The sequence below is a fragment of the Pteropus medius genome, unplaced genomic scaffold (genome assembly GCF_902729225.1).
Source record: "Pteropus medius unplaced genomic scaffold, Ma_sr-lr_union100, whole genome shotgun sequence".
Classification (NCBI taxonomy): domain Eukaryota; kingdom Metazoa; phylum Chordata; class Mammalia; order Chiroptera; family Pteropodidae; genus Pteropus; species Pteropus medius.
In genome coordinates, this window is record NW_024349125.1 from 1,246,483 (window position 1) to 1,274,110 (window position 27,628).

At 37.5% G+C, this 27,628-nt stretch overlaps 1 protein-coding gene, 1 long non-coding RNA gene and 1 pseudogene across 8 annotated transcripts in view; 1 reads left to right on the forward strand and 2 right to left on the reverse strand.

The window, feature by feature from the left end:
- Positions 1-13,789: 13,789 nt before the first annotated feature.
- LOC120616907 (uncharacterized) lies at positions 13,790-17,612 on the reverse strand. Its single transcript, XR_005656731.1, has 2 exons — positions 17,546-17,612; positions 13,790-14,690 (listed from the first exon to the last, which is right to left on the reverse strand). It is a non-coding gene; the product is annotated as an uncharacterized LOC120616907 (long non-coding RNA).
- Positions 17,613-17,717: 105 nt separating this feature from the next.
- Positions 17,718-27,628, forward strand: part of FANCC (FA complementation group C) — a 234,016-nt gene continuing 224,105 nt past the window's right edge. For 4 of the 7 annotated variants that reach the window (XR_005656729.1, XR_005656730.1, XM_039880474.1 and 1 more), the window contains exon 1: positions 17,720-17,889. The gene's annotated coding sequence lies outside the window, so the exon portion shown is untranslated. The other 3 variants (XM_039880475.1, XM_039880477.1, XM_039880478.1) reach the window with 3 other exon arrangements.
- On the reverse strand, positions 23,568-23,686 carry LOC120616929 (uncharacterized; annotated as a pseudogene).

Genomic DNA, 27,628 nt, shown 5'->3' on the forward strand with positions numbered 1-27,628 from the left:
ATGGATCTGGAAATAAATAAACAATTTCTTGGTTTTGGATAGGCATTTCTCAAAGTCTTTTATGATATTCTTGTAGAGCACGGAGGACTAAGGCCTGGGTAATGGTACAGTTCAGTGGATTTATAGTTGATTAAACCAAAGAGGTCAAAGAGGCAATGTATCATTGTTACACAGGAAGAAAGGTCTTTAAAGGAGAGCACTAGGGCTCTGTATTTGACCTTGCAACAGAGAAATGTGCTTCTCAGATTTGCAAAGTATGTAAAACTCAGGATTCAGAAAGATCTCTAAAGATTCTACAGATGAATAGAAATTAACAAAATGAAATTTAATGCAAACAGCTAAAAATAAAAACCTGCTTTTAGACTCAAAAATTCCACTGTAAAGTACACAACCTGGTATAAGAAGTATATATGGCAAAACAGACACACACGCAGTGTTGATTGCAAGGGGAAATTGAGTCAAAGTGTGAGCTGGTGAATGAACTAAATAATGAGACCTTAATTTATATTAACAGTAAGATGGAGTCCAGATCAAGGGACATAATCATCCCAGTAGGCACGTCCTTGGTCAGTCCACATCTGGAGTTGCAATTCTGTGTGCCACCCTGGGGAGGCCAGGCTGGGCCGAAGGGTAATGGAGAACAGGCAGAGGTCAGCAAGGAGGGAGGTCGAGGGGATGCCGGGGGATGCTGAGAGGAGCAGGCTAATGAGAATCTAAGTCTTTGAAAGCTTGGGAGTTTCCCGTAACAGGGAATCAGGCTTTTTTCTTCCAGAATGAAAGTTAAAGAAGCTAATAGAAAATTTAAGATAAAAGAAATTCACCGTTATGCACTCCTACAACTCCAACACAAGTAACACACTAAGCTGACGTAGTAATTAGGGGGTTTCTTCGACAACTAAGTGGCACGAAAAAGAGAAGGGAAATGGATGGATTTTTAAAGAGACTTAAGAGATTTATCAACCAAATGAGTTTTGTGGACCCTGTTAGATCTTGATCTTAACCATTACCGGGTAAATCAAAGGTTTTTTTGAAATAATCAGGGAAATTATTCTTTAACAATAGCTTTATTGAGATATAACTCACATGCTATAAAATTCATCCTTTAAACGTGTGCAATTTGGTAATTTTTATTATAGTCACAATATTGTGCACCACTCACCAATATTTAATTCCAAGACATATTTATCACTCCAAAAATACACCCCATAGTCATTAATAGTCACTGCCCATTCCCCCTCACCCCAGCCCCTAGTAAGCATCAATCTTATTTTCTGTCTCTGGATTTGCCTTTTCTGGACGTTTCATATAAATGGAATCATACAACATGTGGTCTTTTGTGTCTGGTTTCTTTCATTCAGCATAATGCTTTCAAGGTTTATCTACATTGTAGCATTGTATCAGTATTTTTCATTCCTTTTTATGGTTGAATAATATTCCTTTATATGGATAGGCCACTTTTGCTTATCCATTCATCAGTTGATGGACATTTAGGTTGTTTCCACTTTTTTACTATTATCAGTAATATTGTTATGAACATTCATGTACAAGTTTTTGTGTGGACATATATTTTCAGTTCTTTAGTGTATATACCTAGAAGTAGAATTGCTGGGTCATATGCTAACTCTATGTTAACATTTTAAAGAAGTATCAAACCTTTTTCCAAAGTGGCTATACATTTTAGATACCTATCAGTACCATGTGAGCATTCACATTTCTCCACATACTTGCTAATTTTTTTTTATTATAGCCATTCTAGTCAGTATGAAGTGGTATTTTATTGTACTTTTGATTTGTATTTCTCTAATGATTAATGATGTTGAGAATCTTTTCATGTGCTTATTGCATATTTCTTCTTTAGAGAAATATCTATTCAAATAATTTGCTGATTTTTATGTTGGTTTATCATTTATTATTAAACTGTAAGGCTTCTGGATATGAGTCCCTCATCAGATACATTGTGGGCTGTTTTTCATTTTCTTGATGGTACCATTTGAAGCACAAAGTTTAAAATTTGACGCAGTCTAAGTTATCTAATTTTTCTTTTCACTTTCCTCTATATTTCTATAATTGGATTTTAAAAATAACTTCTCCACCAACTAATTTATTGTGGTTAAATATGTTATTAAAACCAGAAATAAACATTATGTTGTGGTTGTAAAGATGTTAAATGCAGTACATTTAACTTTATTTAGGTAACTTGGTATTGTTTCCAATGATAGAGACATATAACCACTCAGCTTCAGTTTTTAAATTTATATTATACTAACAGTTCAACTCTCACAATGACTTAGTCAAGTCTGGAAGGAAATGGGCTCCTCTGGAAATTACTGTGTAAATAGTAACATGCTCACAGTGTTTGAAAATTATTGTCCTTGCCCAACATTTCACAGACTGTTATGCTTATGAATAAAGGCGGGGCAAGCATTATTGCTTCTAAAATCATCCCCAACACAATATTACCAACCTGGGAAGGTCACTGCCCTCTCTCCTACCCCCAGCAGAGGGAACTCATTAGAATCTGGAGAAGGGAGAAACTGTGACTTGAAAAATAAAATTCAATGCTTTACATTTGAAAATAAACCTTAAAAACTTATTTTTATAATTCAAAAATAGAAGATAAAGCTTAACAAATACCTTCTAGGCTCTTAAGAGAAATTAATCAGAAATAGCAAGGACTAGGGGGGAATGGTGAGTTTTACATTTATCCAAAAGAGAAGTGGGTTAAAAAATACTGGGAAACAGTGTCCCAGAGGAATAAATGATTAATGTTATAGAGGGTCAAATCACAATGCTCCTGCCCATCATTTTAAAACATTTAAATGTCTTTAAAAAGTAGATACCTTTTAGATAGTATTGCACAAATAAGTGTATATGTAGTAAAACTTCATTTTATTTGATAATCAGTGTCCTCATATAAACTCAATCCCATAATCCTAGGGCCATTATATATAACTATGCACTGAAAATTACATAATATTTTAAATACATGTTTAATCTTAATTAAATCGGTGATTCATCTTCATATGAGTAGTTTTTAATAATTACTATAACTAACTGCTCTGCTTTAACTTTGTTCTATGGCTGATTCTGACTTTCATCAAGCTGAAATTCATGTGAATCAAAATTTTGTGACTATTTGTAGTTTCCAAAGCTATATCTATTTTCTAGAAGTAGTATGAACTATAAATTTTAGTTTCAAAAGAGATGAGAAATTAAAGAAATGACTCTCGAAAGAAAAATGGAAGTGTTTTTCTTTTATTTTTACATAAATTTTATATTGGACATAACACAAATCACTTCCAATTAAATATGGCAATTAATACATTTTAAATTTGCTCCCTCCCGAAATCTCAATAAATAGAGCAAAATACATTAAACAGGCTTAAACCCAGAAAAAATAAAGAAAGCAGAATAAAGAACAACAGATGTGAGATCTGAACAAAACTTTGGAAGCTAGCAAGCAACTCATGTGGGTGATGGCATCTGTTTTGGCAAACCAGATGTTAAAAATCTCCACCCACTGAGAAGATTAGAAGTGAGCAGATTTGCACTAGTAAACCCTAGGAAGGTAAAGGAATTGGAGTCCTGGGTATTTCAAAAGCATGGGTACAGAGTAGAGCTAAAAGCAGGAAGAAAGTTGGTGGCATTAGTAAGAAACAGCTACACCCCTAAGCTGTACTCTACTACCTGCCCACCATACAGCCAAGGAATTACCCGACCCCTACATTGACAGAAGACAGGATGGGTTGAACCATATGGACTCCGATCTTGGGGACACATGGTCCAAATTTAGGGCAGGGATAAAGTTATGTGCTGAAAAACTCAAATGAAAATCTATACACTGAACTGGGAGACCTGAAGCCCCCTGTATTATGTTCAGGTCCCTAGCACTGGTAGCCAGAAGTATGTTCCCAGGCAAGAGCTAAGAGAATTCTTCTCTGCTGGGAAACTAACCAGCCTGCTCTCCCCAGTTCTATACATACTAGTACTTGGAGTTCCCCTACAAAAAGGACAGATTAACACTTGTCATTACCCAGTGAAGCCCACTCAGTGGCATACAGGTTCTACCAGGTGTGTAAAATCCAATGAGACTTTAATGCCTCAGTTTTAAATATGAATAGATGAAATTCATCATAAATTTTGAAGAAATCTTTTACATATAAACAAAAACAGAAAAAGAAACTCAGAGGAAACATAGACCACTCAAGAAAACTTCAAAATAAGAGAAGACATTGCATCCGTGATACAAATAGGTGATTATAAACATAGAACATTTAGAAAACAAGAAAGGGCTTTTGGAAATAAAATACAATTGCAGATATGTAAAATTCAACACAATATTTAGAAAATAAAGATGAAGAAATACCCCAATAATTAAAAGGAAAAAGATAATTAAACAGGAAATTAGATGATAAATTATAAGAAAAGTGGAGCATCATTCATTCATTTATATTCATTAAATGTCTGCTTTGTGTCAGACACTGGCCTGAGTATTTAAGATACATCAGTCAAGCAAAGCAGGAGAAGACTCCTTCCTCAAAGACTTCACATGTTAGTTGGAGGAGTCCAAAAATGAACAATAAGTCAATTACATGATATGTCAGGAGACGATCCAAAAGAAAGAGATCAAAGCTGGGGAAGGGGATGGGAAAGGCTAGGAGGGTTTTTGTCTTTGTTTCCATTTTAAATTGGACAATCAGCGTATACTTCATTAAGATGGAACATTTGAGCAAAGACATGAAAGAAGTGAGAGGAAAAAGAAGCAACAGCTCATGAGTACAAAGGCCCTGAGGTGGGACCTTCCACGGCATGTTTGAGGAAGAGCTAAAAGGCCAATGTGCTGGAGCCCAGTGAGCTAAGTATTAACAGGGTATAACATCAGAGCAACAGTAAGAATTCAGACCTGGAGGATCCTTGCGGGCCAAAGTACAGATGGACCTCTACTTTTTTTTCTGACTAAAATAGGGTGCCAGTATTGGGAGGAAGTTTGGTAGAAGAGTGTCACCTTCAGTTTTTAAAAGGACTATGTGGCTGTTAGGCTGAAGCAGAGAGATTCAAGAGGAAGCTTTACAGTGACCCAGATGAGAGATGGTGATACCCGGGATCAGAGTAGTAGCAGCTGAACAGAAGAACTTTTGGAGTAAGTGCAGATGTCGATAAACATAAGAAGTCAGCAGGTATAAGTAAACATGAGTACAACCACTGCTGAACAAAATTTAAACTAGCAGAAGAAATCTCAGAGTATCCAAGGGAAAGCAGGAAAAGAGAAAAAAGTAAATGGACTCAGGGATATATAATAGAAAATTAGAATTTGTTGACTTTGTTTTTATTTATTTCTTACTTGCCTGAAATAAAGTCTGAAATAAAGCCATATCACCTTTGAAATTTTAAAGAGTTTTTGTCCTCAGGGTCAGGGGTCACTGTGAGTCACTTTAGAAAACTGGTCTTGCTCATCTGCCTTTAGTGCGACATGTAGAAGCAGAATTGGAGTTTAGGGGAGGGATGGCTAAAATGAGAGGAGGGAACTTGGGAGCACCTATGTGATCGTGCTCATTAAGTGGTCCCTCTGACCTTGTTGAAAATTTCCCTCTCCAAGGTGCTCTTACCACAGAGCTGATTCAATGCTTCCCCCAAACAAGGCAGAACACCTTGGAACAAGGGCCACAAACTCAAATACTTTGGCAGTCAGCCAAGTAATAGAAGTGGAAGGTTGAAAATGTTGTCACAATTTGTTGTCACAGAGAACACTGCATCCCTTAGATTGGTCGTCCAGAAAGAGGCCTTTAGATGAGCTTTTGTGTACAAGTGATTTATTAAGGAGAGACCCCTAAAGAAACCAGGAAGGATATGGAGGAAGGGCAAGGAAGAGGAGGAAACCAAACACGTGTTCAATTTCAGAGTTTGTTGCAGGAGAAGTTGTTCCAGGAGCTGAAGTCGTTTTCCAAAGTGAGTCACCGCAGAGCCCAGCCTAGCACAAAAGCACCCAGAAGCCAAAAGAGAGGTATCAGAATGTGTGTAAGAGGTTTAACAGGAGCTGTAGGATGCACTGCCATGCTCTTGCAATTTCTTTATTTTGACTGTACCTAATCCAGTCTTCCTCACGAACCCCCACTTACTGGTTTATGGTCAGGGTGGGGGAAAAGAGGGAGCTAAAAAATTAACTGTTAGTTCTATCTGGTTTAAAGATTTTAGCCGGTTCACTTGATTTAATCAGTGTCATTAGTTGTTCAGTCTTCTCAGATGAACATACTTACGTTCTCAGTTACCCCTTCATACCTCTTACGCCATGACCACTCCCCTCCCTGTTGCTTCTCTTCTTAAGATGGTATCTTGAGACATGGAGGGGGGGTGTGGAATGTGCTTTATACAATTCCTATGGTGACAAAGAATGGTTGGGGTCTCCAGATAAGGTGTCTTTTGACTTATCTGGCCTCTGGGAGGATGGCGCTAGTCCCTCTCTTTGCAGATTGGCTGGATGTCATTTGTCTCTGGTTTGGTCTTTCTGTCAGTTTGGTCAGAATCTGTGGTGATCCCTTCCTGACTTGGCATCAAATTGGCCTCCACTGACTGTAGACCTCTGGGTCTGTGCCACATTTTCCTTCCAGCCTTCAGGCTCAGCAGTGATAGGTCCATTTACTGTCCACTCACTCTGACCATCAACTCTCAACTTACCCACGCTGATAAGGAGAACCTCAGAGGCAAAATGTATGCTTTTTTAATTGCAGCAAAAAATATATAACATAAAATTTGTCTTTTAAAAAATATTTTATTTTAAAAGCCATTTTAAGTTTACAGTGAAACTGAAGGAAGGTACAGAGATTCCCCATATATTCCCTGCCCCACACATGTATAGCCTTCCCTTTTACCAACATCTCTCACCATCTCACCAGAATGGACTTTTTTTTAAAACCAAGGAGGAACCTACCTTGGCACATCATAATTACACAAAACCTTTAGTTTACCTTAGGGTTCAATCCTGGTATTGACATACATCCATAATTATAATATCATATAGAGGATTTTCTCTGCCTTAAAAATCTTCTGTGCTCTATTTATCTCCACCCTCCTCCTGACCCAAGGTAAACTATGTCTTCATAATTTTGCCCTTTCTACAATATATAGTTGGAATCATATAGTCTGTAGCTTTTCAGATTGGCTTATTTTAATTAATAATATATGCTGAAGCTTCCTCCATGTCTTTTCATGACTTGAAAGCTCATGACTTTTTAGCACTAAATAATATTTCGTTTTCTGGATGTGTCATAGTTTGTTTATCCATTCACTTACTAAAGAACATCTTTGTTGTTTCCAAGTTTTGGCAATTATGAATAAGGCTGCTATAAACATCCCTGTATATGTTTTTGTGTAGACATGTTTTTCAACTCCCTTGGGTAACTTGCAATTAGGAACTTGATTACTGGATCATATGGTGAGAGTATGTTTAGTTTTGTAGGAAGCCATAAAACTTTTTCCCAAAGTGGCTGTATCATTTTGCCTTCCCACTAGCAAAATGAGAGAACCTGTTGCTCCACCTCCTCATCAACATTTGGTGTTGTCAGTGTTTTAGATTTTAGACATTCGAATAGATATAAAATGGTATTTCATTGTTGTTTGAATTTGCATTTCTCTGGAGACATAATGCGGAGCATCTTTTCATATGCTTACTTGCCATCTGTGTATCTTCTTTGGTGAGGTGTCAAAGTCTTTAGCCCATTTTTTAATTGGGTTGTTTGTGTTTTTACTGTTGAATTTTAAGCATCCTTTGTATGTTTTGGATAATAGTTCTTTATCTGATGTGTGTGTTTTGCAAATATTTTCTCCCAGTCTGTGGCTTGTCTTTCTGAAGATGAAGGATGAAGCTACCATCACAGAATCACTCTGTCCTTAACGACATGACCATTTTTCTTTTTTGTAATTTTTACAACTTCCCCACATCTCCAGAAAGAACAGATTTGTTTGTTTCTTATTCAACCTTTCAAATGACTCTATAATGCTCTCTGGTTAACATTGAATGAATGGAATTTTTAGCCATTCTTTCCTTTACACAATTGAAATCCCTTACAAATGGCCATGCAACAGCCTGATGAAGAGACAGATCCATAGAGCGAGGTCTTGAACAAAGAGCTTGAGTTGTTGTGGTGGCACATAAAAGCATTCTGGTTTCTCAACCTGGAAGCCAAAATTTGTCATTTTAAGTGTACAATTTAATAGTATTAATTGAATTGACAGTACCGTACAACCATCACCACTACTTCCAAAACTTTTTTAACATCTCTAACAGAAATTCTCCTCATTACTCCTTCCCCCAATTCCTGGTCACCTTTAATCCACTTTCTATCTCTATGAATATGCCTATCCTTAAAATTTCATATGAGTGGAGTCACACAATATTTGTTCTTTTGGGAGTCTGGCTTATTTCACTTATCATAATGTCCTCAAGATTCATCCATGTTATAGCATGTATCAGAACTTCATCTCTTTTTTATGGCTGGATTATATTCTATTATATGCATATACCTCATTTTGCTTATCCATTCATCCTTTGGTGGACACTTGGGTTGTTTCCACCTTTGGCTATTGAGAATAATGTTGTAATGACCATCGGTAGACAAATATCTGCTTGAGTGCCTGTTTTCAGTTATTTTGGGTATATACTTAGGAGTGGAATTGCTGAGTCATATAGTTTTTTCACGTTTAACCTTTTGAGGAACTACCAAACTGTTTTCCACAGCCGCTACCATTTTATATTCTTAACCTCATCAACACTTGTTATTTTCCATTTTGGTTTTTATATAATAGACATTCTAGTAAGTGAGAAGTAGTTTTGATTTGCATTTCTCTGTTAACTGATGATATTGAACATCTTTTTATCTGCTTATTGGCCATTTATAGATCTCCTTTGGAGAGATGTCTGTTCAATTCTTTTGCCCATTTTTAAATTGTGTTGCCTTTTTGTTCCGTCATCAAATGTGATAAGTAAATTCTGTGAGTTGGGTTTTCCTGGCCTGAGCCTAGAGAATTTACCTCATTTTTTTTGAAGGGGGGAAATAGCCTTTTGTAATTTTGATCTCTTCCCACCCATTCAGAAGGATACATCTGACTCTACATTCAAAAGAAGCAAAAGAGAAAGATGTTAATAACTTTCAAAATAGTATTTTCTTGACACATAAATGAGTGAATTAGGCCTAGTCTTAGTGATGTGTGTGTGTGTGCGTGAGAGAGAGAGGGTTAGTCATGAACTTCATCTACAGCAGCACTTCTCAAATTTTAATATATATCCAAATCACCCGGGTATGTTGCTAAACTGCAAATTCTGGTTCAGTAGAGCTTTTAACAAGCCCCCAATTGATGAGATGCATCGATCACACTTTGATTATGTTTACTTTAGAGAAATAGACAACCAAATTATTTCTCCAGCAAAAAGAATTTGTTCGGGAACAGCAAAGGATTGCAATTTGGGACATGAGGTCTGATGGTGAATCACACTCAAGTCCAAAAGAACAAAGGAGAAGACTTCTCTTTTATGGACTTGGGAGGGGCTATTGTAAATGAAGATTCCGTCAGAGGAAGCTGAAAGTTTGAAGTATAGTGGCTTTTCATTGGCTGAATTATGGCAATTTCCCACTGGCTGAGCTATTACTGGGCAAGAAGAAATCTTTTCTTCCTCTTGTTGAGGTAATAAAGTGCTATCACTTCCCATGAACGAGGCAAAGTATTCTCTACTTGTTGGGATCAGTAGTGTTGAGTGAGACATGTGTGAGTGTTCTCTCTTCTAGCCTCCCAATTTTGTTTAAAACGAGGTTTCTGTTTATTAAATTTCACAATTAACAATGTCTTAGAGGACAATTTACACAGTAAAATCTTTTTGTTAAAATGCTCTCAAATAGTTACTAGGCCAAATAAGGGTGTAGCAAGCAGTTTTACACTTGAAAAAAGAAGGGACACTATTAGATTATCACTAAAGATTTCTACAGGGTTTCTACTCTAGGAATCTCAAAGTCAAGCACTTACAGGAGTCATTCTGGAGCAGGATGGAGACCTGGTGGCTCTCAGGCAGAAATGCTGGCCCTGGGTGCCTATATTGTCCAATTTTTCAAAAGAAGAAGGATATAGAGAATTTTATGTGAAATTCTCTGATTTCTAAATGTTTTCAATTAATATTTTTCTCACACACACTTCAAGTAAACAAAACAAGTCCGTTGGCCAGATACAAACTGTAGGGTGCTTGCTTATACTCTCTGGTCCAATATTTGTTACATCCTTGAGAGACATATAAAAAAAGAAACTGGTTTCAGCTCTTAAGATAAGTGTTGCCTTGTTGAGGGTTAAGACATGTGTCTTCAAGTGTAAAAAAAAAAATAGAGATCTAAGCCATTTAAGGGAGCTGTGAAACAATGCCCTAATGAAACTGCAGATACTTTCGCAGAGCTGAATTTTGTGATTTGTGGAAGTATCCTCTGTGTTGGAAATAGCTGGTTTACTTTGTCTTAATTACTGTTGATGAAAAAACAACGCAGTCATTATTGTTCAGTACCAACTTTGATAGTTAAGCAGGTAACAGTGATTTAAAGCAAATCTGGTTTAAGAAACACGTTAGTCCCCCCTTATTCATGATTTTGCTTTCTCCGGTTAAAGTTACCAGCAGTTAGCTGCATTCTGAAAATATTAAAAGAAAAATTCCAGAAATAAACAACTCATAAGTTTTAAATTGCACTCTCTTCTGAGTAGCATAATGAAATCTCACACCATCTTGCTCTGTCCTACCCAGTACATGAATTATCAATTTTTCCAGCATCTCCATGCTTTATACACTACCCATTCATTAGTCATTTAGTGGCCATCCAGGTTATCAGATTGACTGTCACGTTATCAAAGTTCTTATGTTCCAGTCACCCTTATTTTACTTAATAACTGCCCCAAAGTTCAAGAATAGTGATGTTAGCAATTCGGATATGCCAAAGAAAATTGTTAAATGCTTTCCCTAAGTGAAAAGGTGAAAGTTCTCTGCTTAATAAGAAAATTTAAGAAAATTGTATGCTGAGGTTGCAAAGATCTATGGCAAGAATGAATCTTCTGTCCATGAAATTGTGAAGAAGGAAAAAAATTTGCGCTAGTTTTGCTGTCGCACCTTAAACTGCAAAAGGTACAGACGCAGTGCATGGTAAGTGATTAGTTAATATGGATAAGGCATTAAACTTTATCATAGTTATGTATATATGGGGAAAACATAGTGTATATAGGGTTTGATACTATTCAAAGTTTTAGGTATTCACTAGGGGTCCTGAATTGTTTCCCCTGAGGTTAAGGGGGCTACTGTAGATTCATTCGCAAGTATTAGTGGAATGTCTTATGAACACTACAAGAAACGAAGAATTCTTGGAGAAAGAAAAAGATTTTATAAAAGTTACACGGAATGCAACTGTCTTCAATACAGTGGAAATTGCATTCAAATGGTATTATGAATTATTATCTGAAAATGAAGTCATGGAGATTTATTCAAATAAACAATAGGGTGTGGAAAACTGAATAATGCCCCCCCCCCAAGTAACCATGTCCCAATCCCTCGAATTTGTGAGTACGTCACCTTATATGGCAAAAAAAAGGATTTTGCAGATGTTATTAAGAATTTTGAGAGGATTATCTTGGATTATCTGGGTGGCATAATGTAATCACAAAGGTCTTCATAAGAGGGAGAAAGGAGGATCAGAATTAGGGAGAAATTAGAGAATGGAGCCATAAGCCAAGGAACGTAGGCAGCCTCCAGAAGCTAGAAAAGGCAAGGAAATGAATTCTCCCCCTTGGACTGTAAGAAAGAACATAATCCTGCTGACACCTTGATTTTAGTCCACTAAAACTATTTGGGACATCTGACCTCCTGAAGTATAAGATAATAAATTTGTGTTGTTTTAAGCCACTAAGTTTGTGATAATTTATTATAGCAGCAATAGAAAACTAATACAGAAGACAGAGATACAGAAAGCAAGAAGCATGAAAGCTGAAGTTTTGAGAATCCCAAAATTGACAAAGAGAAATAGTTTTCTATTAATGATACTTTGTCACTTGCTGTCCTCTTTTCTTTTCTTTTTTTTTTTTTACTGTTAAAACGATTTCTTCCGATACATTAAATCTCTATTGGCTTACATGTGAAATGGGATTGGCATTTTTATTACACTTACATGTGATAAAATTATGTCACAGAAACTAAATCAAATGAGACAATAAATGTAATGTGCTTAGCAAAAATACCTGACAAATAATAGGTGCTCATTAAATGTTTTCCCGCTTGCCCTTATAGATTTTGGATCTTGAGTAATAAAAGTATGATATATAAACTTGTTGATGTTATGTTTGTGTTTGTTCTTTTATCATGCAGCAGATTTTGTTCTAGCTTTATTGAGATATAATACTGAGACATATGTGTATAACATTATGTAAGTTTAAAGTGTACAATGGGATGATTTGGCACACATATATTATGAAATGATTATCACAGTAGGGTTAGTTAACAACTCAATCTCCTGACATAATTATCTTTCTTTCTTGTAAAAGCATTTAATATTTACTCTCTCAGCCACTTTCAAGTATACAACACAGTATTGTTAACTATAGTCACCACACTGTACATTAGATCCCCAGAACTCATTCATCTTATAACTGCAAGTTTGTACTCTTTGACCAACATCTTCCTATTTCCCCCACCCCCAAGCAATTGTTTTATTGTATGACTTCAGTGTATTAAGACCTTAATTTAGCACATGAATAAATAAAAAGATACTGTTAACTAGTTTTTATTAGAAAACACTAGGCAATTAAAGGGCCATTCTGAAACAGACACAAGAATGAGGTGAAACTTACTTTTAACTTAAGAGTTGCCAGAATTAATCGAATCACAAATGTGCATAATTTCTGAAATTTTTTAGTGCTTATTCTTAGCAGTTCTTTAATATTAATTTCATGCTAAATGAATCATTATGAAATACTTATGAGAAAAATTATTTTTAAGCCATGTGTTCATTTAAAAATGTAATTTATTACTTTCTGCAGGCAATAAAAATGCGCTATATTAGTTACAACACATAATGATTGGTGGAAATACATGCTTTAAATAGGAATGCATTTTTACTGAACTAAAAAAATTAGACTAAAACTACCTTAACAATTTTTTTTTAAATTCTCCCCCACTTCTACCCCTGACCTATGGATATTGCGAACTGGATCTCTGAAGGTGGGGTGTCTCCTCCCACGTGCTCTCCCGGCAGGCACATCGGGGGTGTGGCTCCACTGGGGCTTGGACCTTCTGTGTGTAAAGCAGGTGTGCTAACCACTATTCTATGGAAACCGCCCCTTTAATTTTTTTAAACGGGGTGTATCATTGCTCAATGGAAAAATGATGGATTTTGTTTTCTGAGAATTCCGTGTCAGAGATGGCACAATGATAAAGCTGTTTCTCCATTCTACTATATTCACAGCATTTTAATAAGTGGATAAGAGAATCTCCTGACTTTCTGTCTCTTGATGTGGTTTAGGTCTCATTACTCCCCTTTTTTGAATTAAACTTACTACTCTCTTGAGTTTATCTCATTTTGACAAATATATATCTTTTGAGCTATGCTGCTGGAAGAGATGATGAATTTAAAGATTTCCTTCACTAGACTAAGTTTCACAAGAGCAGAGAACATTTTTTTCCTTTTTTTTAAAAAAAATTTTTTAATTTTTTTTAACCACGGTAACCCCAGACCTGACTCAGGTGAGTTCAGTTACTAGCAACAGAGATCTAAAATAACAGTTGTTGAAAAGAAACAAGTTTATTTTTATTTATTGCAAAAGAAGTCTAGAGGTAGGCAAACCAGGTAACTCCTGTGATTACTGGGGACTTAGGATCCTTCTACTTCTTTTGTTCTGTCATCCTTATTCCATGACCATCATCCTTGTGGGTGTCTTACAGTCCAAGACTAGAACTCCAGCCATCTTGCCCTTACACGAAGTAGGAAGCAGTAGAAAGGGGAAAAGGTCTAAAAAACTCCTTGCCTATTGTCTTTCTACATTTTAAGAAGCCTTTCTGAAAGTTCCACCCAACAGCTTCCACTTCTCTCTCATTGGCTAGAACTTAGTTTCATTGCTGCTTGTGCTCAATTCAGCAGTACATATACAAAAGTTTCATTGCCACCCCAAACAGCAAGGCAGTCTGGGAAATGCAGTCTTTTTTTATTGGGCACATTCCCTTGTTAAGTAAAAGCAGTGTTCTTATACTAACAAGGGGAGAAGTGGTAATATGAGATTGATAAGGACCTCCAGGTGCTTGGGCAGGGCTTGCTTTGCAGTAAGGGAGAGAATCGCATTGAAGTCAGAATAGGTAAAGGGGTGATTGTTGAGGATATGGGGGAATCTCATGGAAACTACGAACAGAAAAATAAGCAGTCAGTTTGCCTTAAATTTGAGCTTAAACATGGAATGTCAGGATTGGAAGCTACTCTGTATCTCTCCTGGAATAACATGGTCTTTCAACTTTCTTTCCTCTGCCAACCAACTTTATTTACCATATTCTTTCTTCCTCCAGTAACTGGTTGGCATGCGGGTTTGGCTCCTGTGGTGTAGAGGTGGTACTCACTCTCAGTGTTGCAATTCCAAGTTTCCCAGGAATAGCTTGATTGGTTCACTAAGTGTCAGGTTACCATTCCTGGCTCAAGTAGCTGTGGCAAGGAGTGTAGTGATTAGTACAAACATGTCTTCCTAAGGTTCATTCTTTTAGCAGAGCCTAGGGAATGAGCATGTGAGAGAGGAGGCTATCCCATGCAATAGTTATAAAACATTTCCCTTTTTCCAACAATTTTCCATTAATTCCAATTCACCTTGGGCAGGCTTCTCTTTCCTGACCTCAGGTGTTCTTCGCCATCAGGGTAGCAGATTAAATACCCTCACTATTATTTACTCCATTTCTTGAAGCATTTCATGCACAAATATTATTCTTATTGCTTTCTTCTCTAATTCAATATACATTTCCTCAGAATGTTTTAAGAGAAAAGCACAGTTGTGATTAACATGCATAAGCCCCTTGGGTCACATCACCTCCTTCCCATTTCTATCCCACCAAGTACTTAGTGTTAAGGGTGGAAAATTTTCAAGTGAGCCAACTAGCTAAGTCAGCTACAGGGAAGAAATATCTTTAGATACCAGAAATTGTCCTACTTGCTTGGCTATGGTTTAGGAGATGTATTGTATAAGATATGAAGATGGCCAATGTCTGCTTCTGTAATCTACTTACTTGTTAACCAGGGTGTGGTACTAGGTGATGTATTGTGCTAATGGCCAACTTCTGCTTCTGTAATCTGCTTGCTTGTTCTAGGCTTTATAACTGCCTCACTCTCAAACCCCGGGGCTGATCTCTTCTAACCCTGCATGGTAGAGAGTCAGTCGCCGGCCGGCTAATAAAGGCTCATATCATAATTAATCACAATTGGCTCCGTGAGTCTTAGAATTGTTCGTGCCATAACACTTAGGAAGTGGTCTGATATTTAGACAGGGGCATGAGCAAGAGCATAATAACTGGTAAGAAGCACAAGCCCCAGAGACAATTTACCTGGATTTGAAATTCCAATACCTAGTAGTAGATAGTTCTGTGCATCAGTTTCTTTATCTGTGAAATTGGAATGTTACCTACCACAAAATCTCTGTGAGAATTAAAGAAAATAATCGGATCAAGGAGTCAGCCCAGTGCCTGGGACTTAATAAAAACTCATTAAATATTCACAATTGAGATTCCAGAGGCAAATATCAGAATCATGGACAAGACAGTGTTAAGGTTTGGGGTACCAAATGACAGCTGGAAACTAGGTGGGTGTCTAGACTAATTCTAGAAACATGAGTCTTTCTATAATGGCTAGAGTCCAAGATAGTTGATTTTGTTTGTTGAATTTTGAAGGAAGATTTGATGTCAGGAATTCTGTAGCACTCAGCTGTGGTGTTTTCTCCTTTAGAATGTAAAGAGTCTAACAGATGGATTCAATTAGAATGGATTCTAATTCTTTCTAAAGATGAAATAATTTTTACCTACACATGCCATTTTTGCCACATTATTTAAGTGTGACTGGACTCTGTACTATAACGAAAACTGTTTCTAGAGGCACACATATTGAATTTTACAAGTCAATTAAAAACAGGATTCATATCTAAGTATTTGTTTCTCAGGAAACTTATCAGGCATTTTACAAAGTGATCATCTCATTACTGCTTAAAGTATTAGGACAGCTCCATACATATGGATGCCAGATAAAATGAATGTCTATAAATCCCCATTCATTTACATTTGGCTGTTTATATTATATATAGTACCCATTTAGGTCTAAATTAGGCCTAAATATGATGAAGGAGCCTAGCAACTTTTTGTTAACCACTGAATTAAAAAGACATAAAACTTCAGTATGTCAAGACTCCAATTATTAACATTACAATCACTAGAAATGATTTTTCAGGAAATACGTAAAAGGACCTGAGTATCAAAATACATATTTTCTCTAAAGGGATACATGATTTAACTCCCTCCTTTGCTGGTACAAGCAAAACTTAAACTTTAACTTGCTCACATTTGTTATATAAATACAATGACTTTCTTCTTAGGGCCAAGGTGCCATGAGTGTCACTCAAGCATGTATTGCTCGACACAGGCCCACATTGAACTATGCACACATTAAAAAAAAAAGCACAGACCTCTTTAGTTGCTAGGGAGTAATTACAAGAATGGATTTAACAACTGATTCCTTAATACCGTTGCAGATACTGCCAATTTTCTCTCAAATGCTGGATTGGGTTCCTTTTATGTCTCCCTTTAATTAAAAAAAATTGTTGCTACCACTAACCTTCATACCGTCACTTACACACTATATACCTTGGTAAAATACTTAATTTCTGAATTCAATTTATTCTTTGGTAAATGGGTATTCCTTCCTTTTAGAAGGCTGGAAGTGTTTGACTTTTTATTATATGTCTACACTGCCTTGCAGTAAGTTTTTTTTAAGCATCCTGGCGTTGTAGTTTTATGATCATGAGGCACTGATTTATAAACAAATAGAAGATTAAGGTTAGGCTCCTCAAATTATTTTTCACAATTTCAACATGTATGAAAAACCTTCATGCACTGCTAAATTCTAGAATGAAAAAAAAAAACCAAAACCTCACCAAAACAAGCTAATACTATTGACATGAAGTTTACAGAAAATGCTTTCCATTAAGCGGTTAAAATACAGCTTTGAACTGATTTGAACCCGAATCGAATACTGTATGGAATGGATTGGCGGGAGGTGGGGGTAGGGTGGGGGCTGGGGGTTGTCATTAACCTCCTAGAAAAGATTCCTTTTTTGTGTGACCACAACTAGAAAATCATATTCTAGGCCTCGTTTAGTGGTTTTGCCTCTCTTACAAAGACTCAATTTTTCTTTTAAAAATCTAATTTCTATTTTACTTCCCAGACTCTTGAAATAATTGGGCAACAACCCGATTTCCTTCCCGAGTCTTCCTGTGACTAGCACAAAGCCACCCGTGGAAAACTTACGCAGCCACAGCCTCCCCAGTGGCTCCGGAGGCCACCCGCCTAGCTAACTTCCGGCCGAGCGGGTGCTAGGCCCCCGCCCCGCCCCGCCAGCCCGAGATTTGTCCGAATTTTCGCGCGATGCCTCGGGGGGGTACGTGGGTCCGCTCGCCAGGCCCCAGAGTGCATTGCGGGCACGTGCGTGCGCAATTGCGCGCGCGGCTCCACTGCAGAGAGACCGCGGGAAAATTCCAAAAACGTCAAAACAAAAAGCCAGTACGAGGCAAAGCCAAAGTTTCAAGCCACAGAACCCGAGCGGTGGCGTCCACTGCCCAAACTGCTGAAGCAGCTCTGGGGCGGACCACCCGGTAAGAGAAAGGCCGCAAAACGAGAGTAAAGGCGGCTGCTTCTTTTGGGGTTCTGGGCGACAAGTCAGCGTGGGTACGTGGGTGGGGATAGGGAGGGAAGACTCGCGAGAACGTCCGCCGCGCTCCACGCCTGTAGGTGAGTGAATGAGGCTCTTGCGGTGTGGGGGCGGCGAGGAGGGGAAGTGGGTAGGAGCCAGAAGCGGCGCCAGGCGGCGGAGGGGCGGGGTCGCTGGCGAGGGGGCGGGGCAGGCCCAGGGGATGGAGCTGGTGTAGGGGTCACGCTCAAGGGAGTCCCCGGAGCTGTGGGAGCTGGAATTTGGCATGTTGGTTCTTTTTGTTCATTGAGACTGGCAGCTATGTCTTCGTAAAAAGAGGGGTGCAAAGGTGAATTTCGTCGCTCGGGATCCGTGGAAGCTGTGAAAAGCCTCTTTTAACCAACCCATCACCCTCTACAGCTGGCCGTATGCTCTCTTCCTCCCCTTTGCTCCAAGGCGCTGGGGAAGGGGCGAGGCCCAAATACTGGAGCCCGGGGCGCGACTGGTAGTCTTCCCGCCCTCAAGGCTTTTCATCCCAGGAGAGGATGAGAGTTCTGATGGGCAGTCGTCCCCCCACAACTTTCTTTGAATGCCAGGTCAAATCGGGTGCAAAACCCTTGAGAGATTTTTTCGGGGGTGGTGGTGGCTTGCTTTTTTGTATTTTTTATGTGTGCATGTTTACAACCATGAACCCTCTCTGGTCATGTTGTATGGGCAGGTGGTCTGGAGGGGGAAAAGGATTTGGAGTTTTTGAAACATGGGAAAATTTGGACCATAATTTTAAGGAAAAAAGGCTGAGGAATTTTCTGGCAAAGACCAGTGTGTGCCTGTGCTTTTGTCCTGATTTGAAATTTGGGAAACTCCAGGGCTCCTGGTTTTATTCTCACCTGTGTCCCATTTACTGCATCCAAAGATGTAATTACTTATTTATCAGAGGAGCAGGGCACTTTGGCCCACCCAGCTTCAGCTATTTATGGATGTCACTCACCTTCAGTGATGTGCAGCTCAACATTTTCTCATTACTCCTTTCAGGAAAGGGAGGAAAGGTTGTTAAAATGATAGAATTCATACCACATACCATGTGTTGGGATCATTTATTACAGAAGCTTAGATAGAAAACATGTTCATTGTGTCTTTATCCATTAAACTTAAATTGATGTTTCAATCTAGTGTACCCTGCCAGATTCACATGGAAATAAACACATATACATTACTCATATACATGTACAGGAAAGGCTGCATCAAAAAAGAATTTGCTTTTCCTAGTTATATCGAAGGCCTGTTTCCCCCAGAATAAAAGTTAAATCCCACATCTTTAGATGGACTAATTATACTTAGGTATATTATAAATTTTAATTCATTTTTTTTTTCAGTATTCTGTCATACTCTTGATTTCTTGAAAAACATTTACTAAGTTTCCAGAAAAGAAAGCCAAGCTCTATGTTAGGATTTTTCGTTCTGTTCTCTAATAAAAAGCATTGACTTGATTGATTGGCTGGATGTGAAAGATGTGATGCTGAATGCCTGTGAAACTGTGCATGTACATTTTTAAATAAATGGTATTTTAAACTAGTTCCATATTTTAAGTAGTTCCAGTAACAATTATACAAATTTCATATTTATGAAAACCAGCTACAGGGAAGCCAGCCTGGGCAGTAGAAAATTGGATTGATTAGGCTGCAGAGAGTGCCAGAGAAATCTCACATGTGTGGTAGTTCCAAGTTGGTAGTAGTGAAGCTTCAAATCAGGCTCAAAATCAGCACCAAATGGATTTACAAAATTTTATTTTAGGCTGGGGTATATGTATTCTCTGTTCTTGTTCATGGATCTTGAATGACTGACTTCTTAATATGAAGGAACACCTATAGAGATACTTTGAGTTTGCAGTGTTTTAATACAAATGTACGAGTAGAGAAGGAAAAAGTTAAAAATCCATCTGAAAAATTAAATAATGCAGATGTTGTATATTTTATGTTCTACTAAATACCAATTTTTTTGACTCAGTTTGGAAGAAACCTTGTGAAGTTATCTGGTACATTCTCTTAGGCTCTTCATAAACTGCTGGGTATGTAGAAATTTTTCCGTTAACATCTCTAATATAGGAATATCTATAATTTTCATGGTACCTTTTTTTCTAGCTACAAGAAGGCACAGCTCATATGGAAATCATTTTTTGAAATGATATACTGTTTTCTAAAGAATTAGGTGGTTTTTAGTAAATTTAGTATATTTTTCGAATTGTGCAATGATCACCACAATTCAATTTTAAAACATTTGCATCACCCTAATACATTTGTGCATGCAAGTTCATACTCAGTCCTAGCTCTGGCTTTCAGCTCGAGCAATAATTGATTTGCTTTTTCGTCTTTGTAGATTAGCCTTTCTGGGCATTTCATATAAATGATTTCATAAAATAAGTGCTGTCTTGTGTCTGGTTTCTTTCACTTAGCATAATGTTTTTGAGCTTCATCCATGTTGTAGCATGTATCAGTAGTTTATTACTGTTTATCGCTGAAAAGTATCCCATTGTGTGAATATGTTGTGGGAAAATATTCCAAAAGCTCCAAAACCCAACAAAAAACCAAGCAGTAACTCAGAGAGAAGAATTCAAATTTATTATAAGCTGTCTCAGATGAGCTAGTGCTCTGAAGATCTGAGCAGTGGGCTCAGTTGAAATATTGCTTATATACCAGAATTTTTACACAAGGTAATTGGTCAGTTTAAACTCAAACTTTTACAAAGGTCGGGGATTGCTATGGAGACTACAAGTAGTAACATTGATAAAGCTGGGAGTTGCCACTGGTTGCTGACAGATACAAATTGTTACAGAAAGCAGGAGCTGGTAGGGTACAAATAGTTACATCTGTGGAGCAAAGGCACAAACAGTTACATTTGCAAGTCGAGCAAAGTGCAAAGGGAGCTTTTGCAGGAGTCCTTGCATGCAGTGAGCTTATTTGCAGAAAGCAAGCATATTTACAGAAGCAGAAAACTGATTAGTTTTTAATGAAATTCCCCAAATTTCCTCTTCATTCCCCCCGTTTGATGCTCATTTAAATTCTTTTAGGGCATCACCTTCTTGTTTTCTCGTTTTGATTTCTTAGACTAGAAACTGATAATTCTATTACATAAAGGTCTTTACTGCAGTTTTTCTTTCTCCTCTGGCCTTAAACATTTGTACATAAAGGATCCTCTCTTTTGGCCTTTGCTGCCTCATGTTTTACTCCTGATGATGACAACTTATTCCTTTAAATTTATTTAACACGCATGTTTTCTCGAATCTTATTAAGCTGTGATCTTATTTTCTCTTTCCCTCTTTTGGGTATGCTCTTCCTGTAGGCGTCTCCTTACCTTATTTACATCTTCTTGTTTGGATGCCACTTGCTGTATCCAGCAAGTGGTAAATCCTGCCACGTCCAGCATGGCTGCGGAAGATATACCTTTGTTACCTCGAAGCTAGTGCAACACCTCTGAAAGTAGAGAACTAACCTTGAAAGAAGTTATCAGGGTCTTATCCATGCCATATTTGCACAGGTACATGTGCCAGTGTGTTATTTGTTCCACATTGTCCTGGCCCTGGTTATCTATCTGTATACAATAGTTAGATTGAATTTCCTATGCATGCCTTTTTCTGCTGTTAACAGATAATCTAGTGCCAATTTATTTCGGTAGGTGGCATTTCTCATCTGAGTTGTTGATGTGCAAGGAGGGTCAGGGCTCTCCTAGTTTCGTTAGTAGTGATCTCTAAAACTGCTTGCTCAGAATTTCTTTTCCCTGAGTAACAGGAAGACTGTACAATAGTGTTAGCGGTTAACATACATAAAGCTGATTACCTCCTGGATTACATACTGAATATTGAGTCTAGTTGTAGATACAGGTCCCTTTTTGAGTTCTCTCACATTCATAGTGACTATGGAAAATTCTTTGACACCTCCCCCCCTTTATTGACATGGATGCACAACTTACAGTTTTCTGCTCTAATTTCCCTCTTTCTGCAATGTCCAATTCTAAGGAGTCTCACGATAAAATTCCTCAAGCTTTGGCTGTGCATAGACCAGCCAGCTTCCGGTTTGTGGCTGGAGCAGGGCATGTTGTCTTTATAGGAGATGATGAAATCTGTCTGCGCCATCTACGAAAGGATTTCTGTAGGAGTTGACTGTGATGAATATCTGGACAGTCCAGACGGCTGGTCTTTATGCTTAATCATACTGACAAACTAGGCAAAACAGAGGGAATCCTATTAAATTAGTATAACATAATTGTTATACTCATAGAATCTGTCATATTGGGCCAAATCCTTTGTAAATTCGACAATCTTATGGTCTAATAACACCTATTATGTTAGGCTAATGAACACTTTAGCTAAACCAAATTATGAAACACATTTTAGCAGACATTTCACACAATATTTTCAGTTCCTGACTCTAGGTTGCTTTAATTTAGGGTAATACACTGGATTAAAATTTATAGTACTTTTTCTTGGTTTTAGTCTTTTACAGCATAGGATTACCTGTATAACTTGGTTATAGCGGCTTCTTCTTCCAGTCTTTTAACCTGTACTTTTTCTTCTGGCTGAAAGGGGTGGACCTAATTCTCTAAAAGGATGAGGCCTTTTTCTAAAATTTCTCTAGTGATGTGGCAGGGGATTCTCCCTAAGACCTGAAGGTGTTGGGACATTTCCAGGTCAGCTATTACCTTAGTGCCTTTACAGGCAGACTCAGAAACTCCCCTTAATTAATTTTCCTGCCTAATTCTTTGTCTAGCTTTGGTTTTAGGATAATATTGGCATCTTAGATTGAGTTGAGAAGCGTTCCTTATATTTTCTGAGTTTTTGAAGGACTAGTATTATTATTTCAATATTTGGTAGAATTCACTCATGAAGTTATGTGTTCCTGGATTTTTCTTTTTGGGAAAATTTTAAATTACAAATTAACAACCAACTCTTTATTTCATTGATTTTATTTATTGTTTTTCTGTTTTCTATTTCATTGATTTCCATTCTAATCTTTATTATATCTTTCTGCTTGCTTTGTGTTTAGTTTGCTCTTTTTATAGTTTCTTAAGGTAGAAACTTGTGTTACTGATTTGAGACCTTTATTATTTTATAATGCAACTGTTCACAGTTACAGATTTCTCTTTAAGCATTGCTTAAGCAGCATCCTACGAATTTTGATATGTCATGTTTTTGTTTTTATTCAGTTCAAGATGGTTTCTAATTTTCTTTGTGATTTCTTTTTTTAACTTTGGCTACCTAACAAGATAGAGCTATCCTTCTTACAAATAAACAAGTTTTTACTCTTTCCCCAAATGAGCAGATGCACAATTCCAAGAATAATTATATTCGTTGCTGACTATATTACTTTTTAAGATCAGCCATAATCTCAGCCATAAGCTACGGTCCTTTTTTCTGTAGTTGGCCATAAGGCCATAATTGATATCTATGGCTTCTTTGTACTACCTGATCCATATTTCCTTTGTCTTTAGCTAGAGCCTTAAGTGGTTGGGGCTTTTTACCTGGTGAATGATGGAACCTTTATTCTTTTTTTTATTTTTTATTTATTTATTTATTCTTTTTAGGCGAGGCCACCCTTGATTGATCTCACAGATTGCAAGGACCTTGTCAGCTTCCAGTCCCTTATTTTTTATGCCTTCCAGCACCTAGTCTTCCTAGGTGGTCTTCCATCCAAGTACTAACCAGACCTGACCTTGCTTAGCTTCCGAGATTGGACGGGATCGGGCTTGTTCAGGGTGGCATGGCCATAGATGGAACCTTTACTCTTGAAGGATTTGAACTATAAAGTCTTCTCTTGCTCTGATCCCACTCAAAAGAGGCAACTTTACACATGACTATAGATGAGTCAAAATGCCACATTCACATGTGGTATATGTTGCCTCCAAAATTCAAAAAGTTCTACCCCAGCGTTGTATCTCTTTGCATGGTAGGTGGTGCAAGGAGCAACTTACATTTAATCTTATAGAGGTTATCTCAACATATACCAGACCAGGAATCAGCAAACTGTGGCCTGTGGCCCAAATCTGGCCTGCTGCCTGTTTTCATATGACCTGTGAGGTAAGAATACTTAAAAAAATTTTTAGATGTTTTTTGGGAAAAAAGAATATGTGACAAAGACCAGCTAAAGTACTTGCTACTTTCTGCTCATCGTGTCCAATCAACATAATGTCCATGTAGTAGGCCAATGTGATATTTTATATATTATGTCAAGACAAGTACCTCTAGCTCTTGCAGCCCACATGGCTTCCCTAGTTCCTAGCTTCTGTAGCTTGAGTGGTTCTCCCACACTAGGCCCCTTGGTGTATAGGGCTCCTCCAGGACTGGGTTCCTGGTCATGTGGCTCTTCTAATGCTTGTCCTTATAGCACTGTGGCCTGCAGCATCCAGCTGTTAGTAGCTTACCCCATTATTCCCTACCAGTGATTTTGTAACTGAGTGTCTCTTGGTGAGACACCTCCTCATGAACAGCTTTTCCTGGCATCCTTCAGGGTGGGTTACTGGCAAATTGTAAAAGGTTTTCTAGCAAGTTCTACTGGCACAGCAACCCATAGAGATTTCACTGCCATTCAGTGACCCATGACTTTCCCTCTCAACAAGGTCTAGTCCTCAATTGGGGTGGAAAATGGTGTGCTCTTCTTTGGGCACTGTATCTCCACCTTAGGAGTGGTTGGTATTCCTTATATCTACGATTCCTGTAGTCTATTTCTCTTTATTTCTGACTAGATAATCTCTTGTTACTCCAATCCCTTGTTATTGTGAGTATTATTTATATTTGATTTTTCCCTATTTAAATTACTGTGGTTTCTCTCTCATGATTGGATCCAGACTGATCCATCATCTTTGCTTCCAACTTCCCCAAGAAATAGCGAGTGAAAGGAGTATTTAGCTTGTTTATTTTCTTGAATTGTGAAAGTAAAACCTAGAGTTTTACTTTCATATGACAAAAGGTAGGTTTTGGTAAGAACGTGTCAGGCTTTTGTGTAGTGATGAATTGTGCTTTATATTTCTTTATTCCTTCCCAGGCTGTTGAAAATTAGTAACAGTACAGGTCCCTTGGGAAGTGGAGTTAGGGAGTAGGAGAGAGGGGGAAGGGGAAAGGAATTGGGCTGGAGTCAGTGTTATGATACCCAGTGGGCAGGACCCCCAGATGACCTGACTTTACATCTGTCTGATGATACTTCATATTACCTTTTACCCCATACTCCATGGATGGTTTTTATTTTTCAGATTTCTTGGACTTTTTTTTCCCCATTTTCCTCTACAGGCCCAATGCTGATTTTATAATAAAGAATTTATATGATATAAAAACATTTTATGTAAAATTAATATATTTTAGTGGAATCTGAGATTTAAGTCTGGCTTCTGGTGACTACCAATAAGACAGTTGAGGCTGCTATTGTTCATACACATAGAGAGGGAGGGAGGGGAAGAGAGAGTGTGTGTGTGAGTGGTGAGTGAGTGAGTGTGTGTGTGTGTGTGTGTGTGTGTGTGTGTGTGTGTGTGTGAGGGCAGGGCCTTATTTAAGAATATGAATTTGGCTCCGTGATCCCTTATCTGGTCAGGTTTGTAGGCGCCTAATTTCTAAACTGTTTTGCTTCTGTTATAGGAATTTGGAGGTGCTATTTACCTTAGTGACTTCCAACATCCTCCTTGGGCTGGTTCCTTTTTGTTGTTGTTTTTTATTTAAAGCAACCACATTATCAGTTTTTCTTGTACTTAAGCTTAAACCTATCTCTCTGATTCTGATTATACATTTGTGTGCTATTGTCATAGATTTCCTTATCAACGCCTGCTTCCTTGATGGTCATTTCTGGTTATGAATAATGACTTTTCCTCTGTCCTTTTACACTCTAATTCGTACTGTTGTCTTATGTGCGTGTGCCTTAATTTTACAACTCTTGGCCAGCTTCTTCAGGATTTTTGGCCTTTGGGAGGTGCCAGCTCAGCGTCCTTTCCTTCTTCCCAACAGTGTCCAGATTTTCTTTTAGTAGTCACCATTATGTAGACTTTAGGGAACACTGGTGTTGACTCCGATTGGCTTAAACAACCTGCTTTAAAATAGGCAGTAAAATTTGCATGGTCATAGTCACTGGTTAGGGATGGGTATAAGCTTCAGCAAGTCCAGTCTGAATACACATGTAGTTTTACTTGGGATGCTGGAATGGAAGTGTATAGTCTTCTTTTGGGTAGTATGGTGTGTAATGTAACTCCTGTAATGACTGAGCTATTTTGCTATTACGAGGGGAGCAGAATAGAGAGATGGATTAACTATGAAGTTTTCCCTATCTCTGGACCAGCCAGATTTTTAACCAATATATTTCTTTTATTGTTTAGCCAGATTTGATTGGTGTGGCAGAGACATTTACTGCTTAGCTCTAGCTTTCTGAACTTGAGGTACCCGAACATGACCTTGTCCAATATGGATTATGATGATTCCATAGCCTATCCCCGCAGATCAGAGTTTGTAATAAAAGGCTGTTAGAATGTATATTTGGACATTTCCAATTTCAAATGAGATCTAATTTCTGCTTTTATTTGAAGCTGTTTGCTCTGTGTCTGAAATCATAGGCCTTGAAAGTGAGTAACCCTGCATTAGTGGTGTAAAAGCATGACATTTATCAACTAGAATTTTCAGCAGTATTTGGCACCCAGAATATCCTGTTTCTGATTCCGACCAGCACCATTAGATTTCTTAGTCATTACACTAAAAAGATTGGTAAAGCTAATGAAAGTTTTGCTGGCTGATAAGTATTTTGATGTATTGGTATTTTTTTAAACTAATCAGTTTTTTAGCAATAAAAAACAAATGTTTTTATATGGAGTACTGTAATAAGTTTGATTTTATTTTAAAATTTAGTGATTATAAGTTAAGTGCAGTGGAAAATATCTTGAATTTTGATAGTGATGTTCTTTGGTGATATAAAAAGCTAGAAATTTATTTCATTTTATGAAAGTTTCTAATATCTCTGTTTAGTGTTCCGTACACATCTAATATATGCCTAACCCTGTATTAAGTCCTTTTAAAAGACTTTAAGTCTAATTTGTTTAATTTTAAAATAATTTGAGTTTTTAAAGAATTATCTGTTCTTCAGACAAAATGGTGAAAATGGGCCAAGTCTTATAAAATATTCTTATATTTGATATGAACCACCTTTGGTTACATTATTTTGTGGCCACAATGGCTATTCAAAAAAAAAAAAAACACATTTTAATTGAGGTATTGTTGATATAGAGTGAGCTACACATATGTCAAAACATATTCACTTGTGCCCTTTAATATATGAATACACCCTTGAAACTATCACCACAGTTAAGGTAATGAATACATATATCATCCCCTCCAATTTCTTAATGCCCCTTTGCCATCCTCCCTCCTATTCCATTCCACCCTGCCCCCCCATCCCAAGCAATCACTAATCTTTCTGTCATAAATTAATTTGCAATTTTCTAAAATTTTATGCAGTGGAATCAGACTGAATTTACTCCTTTTATTTCTTTTTAACTTAGCACAGTTGTTTTGAGAGTTGTCCATGTTATTGCAGGTAGTTTTTTATTGTTTGGATACAGCATAGTTTATCATTCACTTTTTGAAAGACATTAGGATAGTTTCTAGTTTTTGTCTATACAAATAAAACTTATGAATATTTATGTACAAGTCTTTGTATAGATATACGCTTTCATTTCTCTTGGGTAAA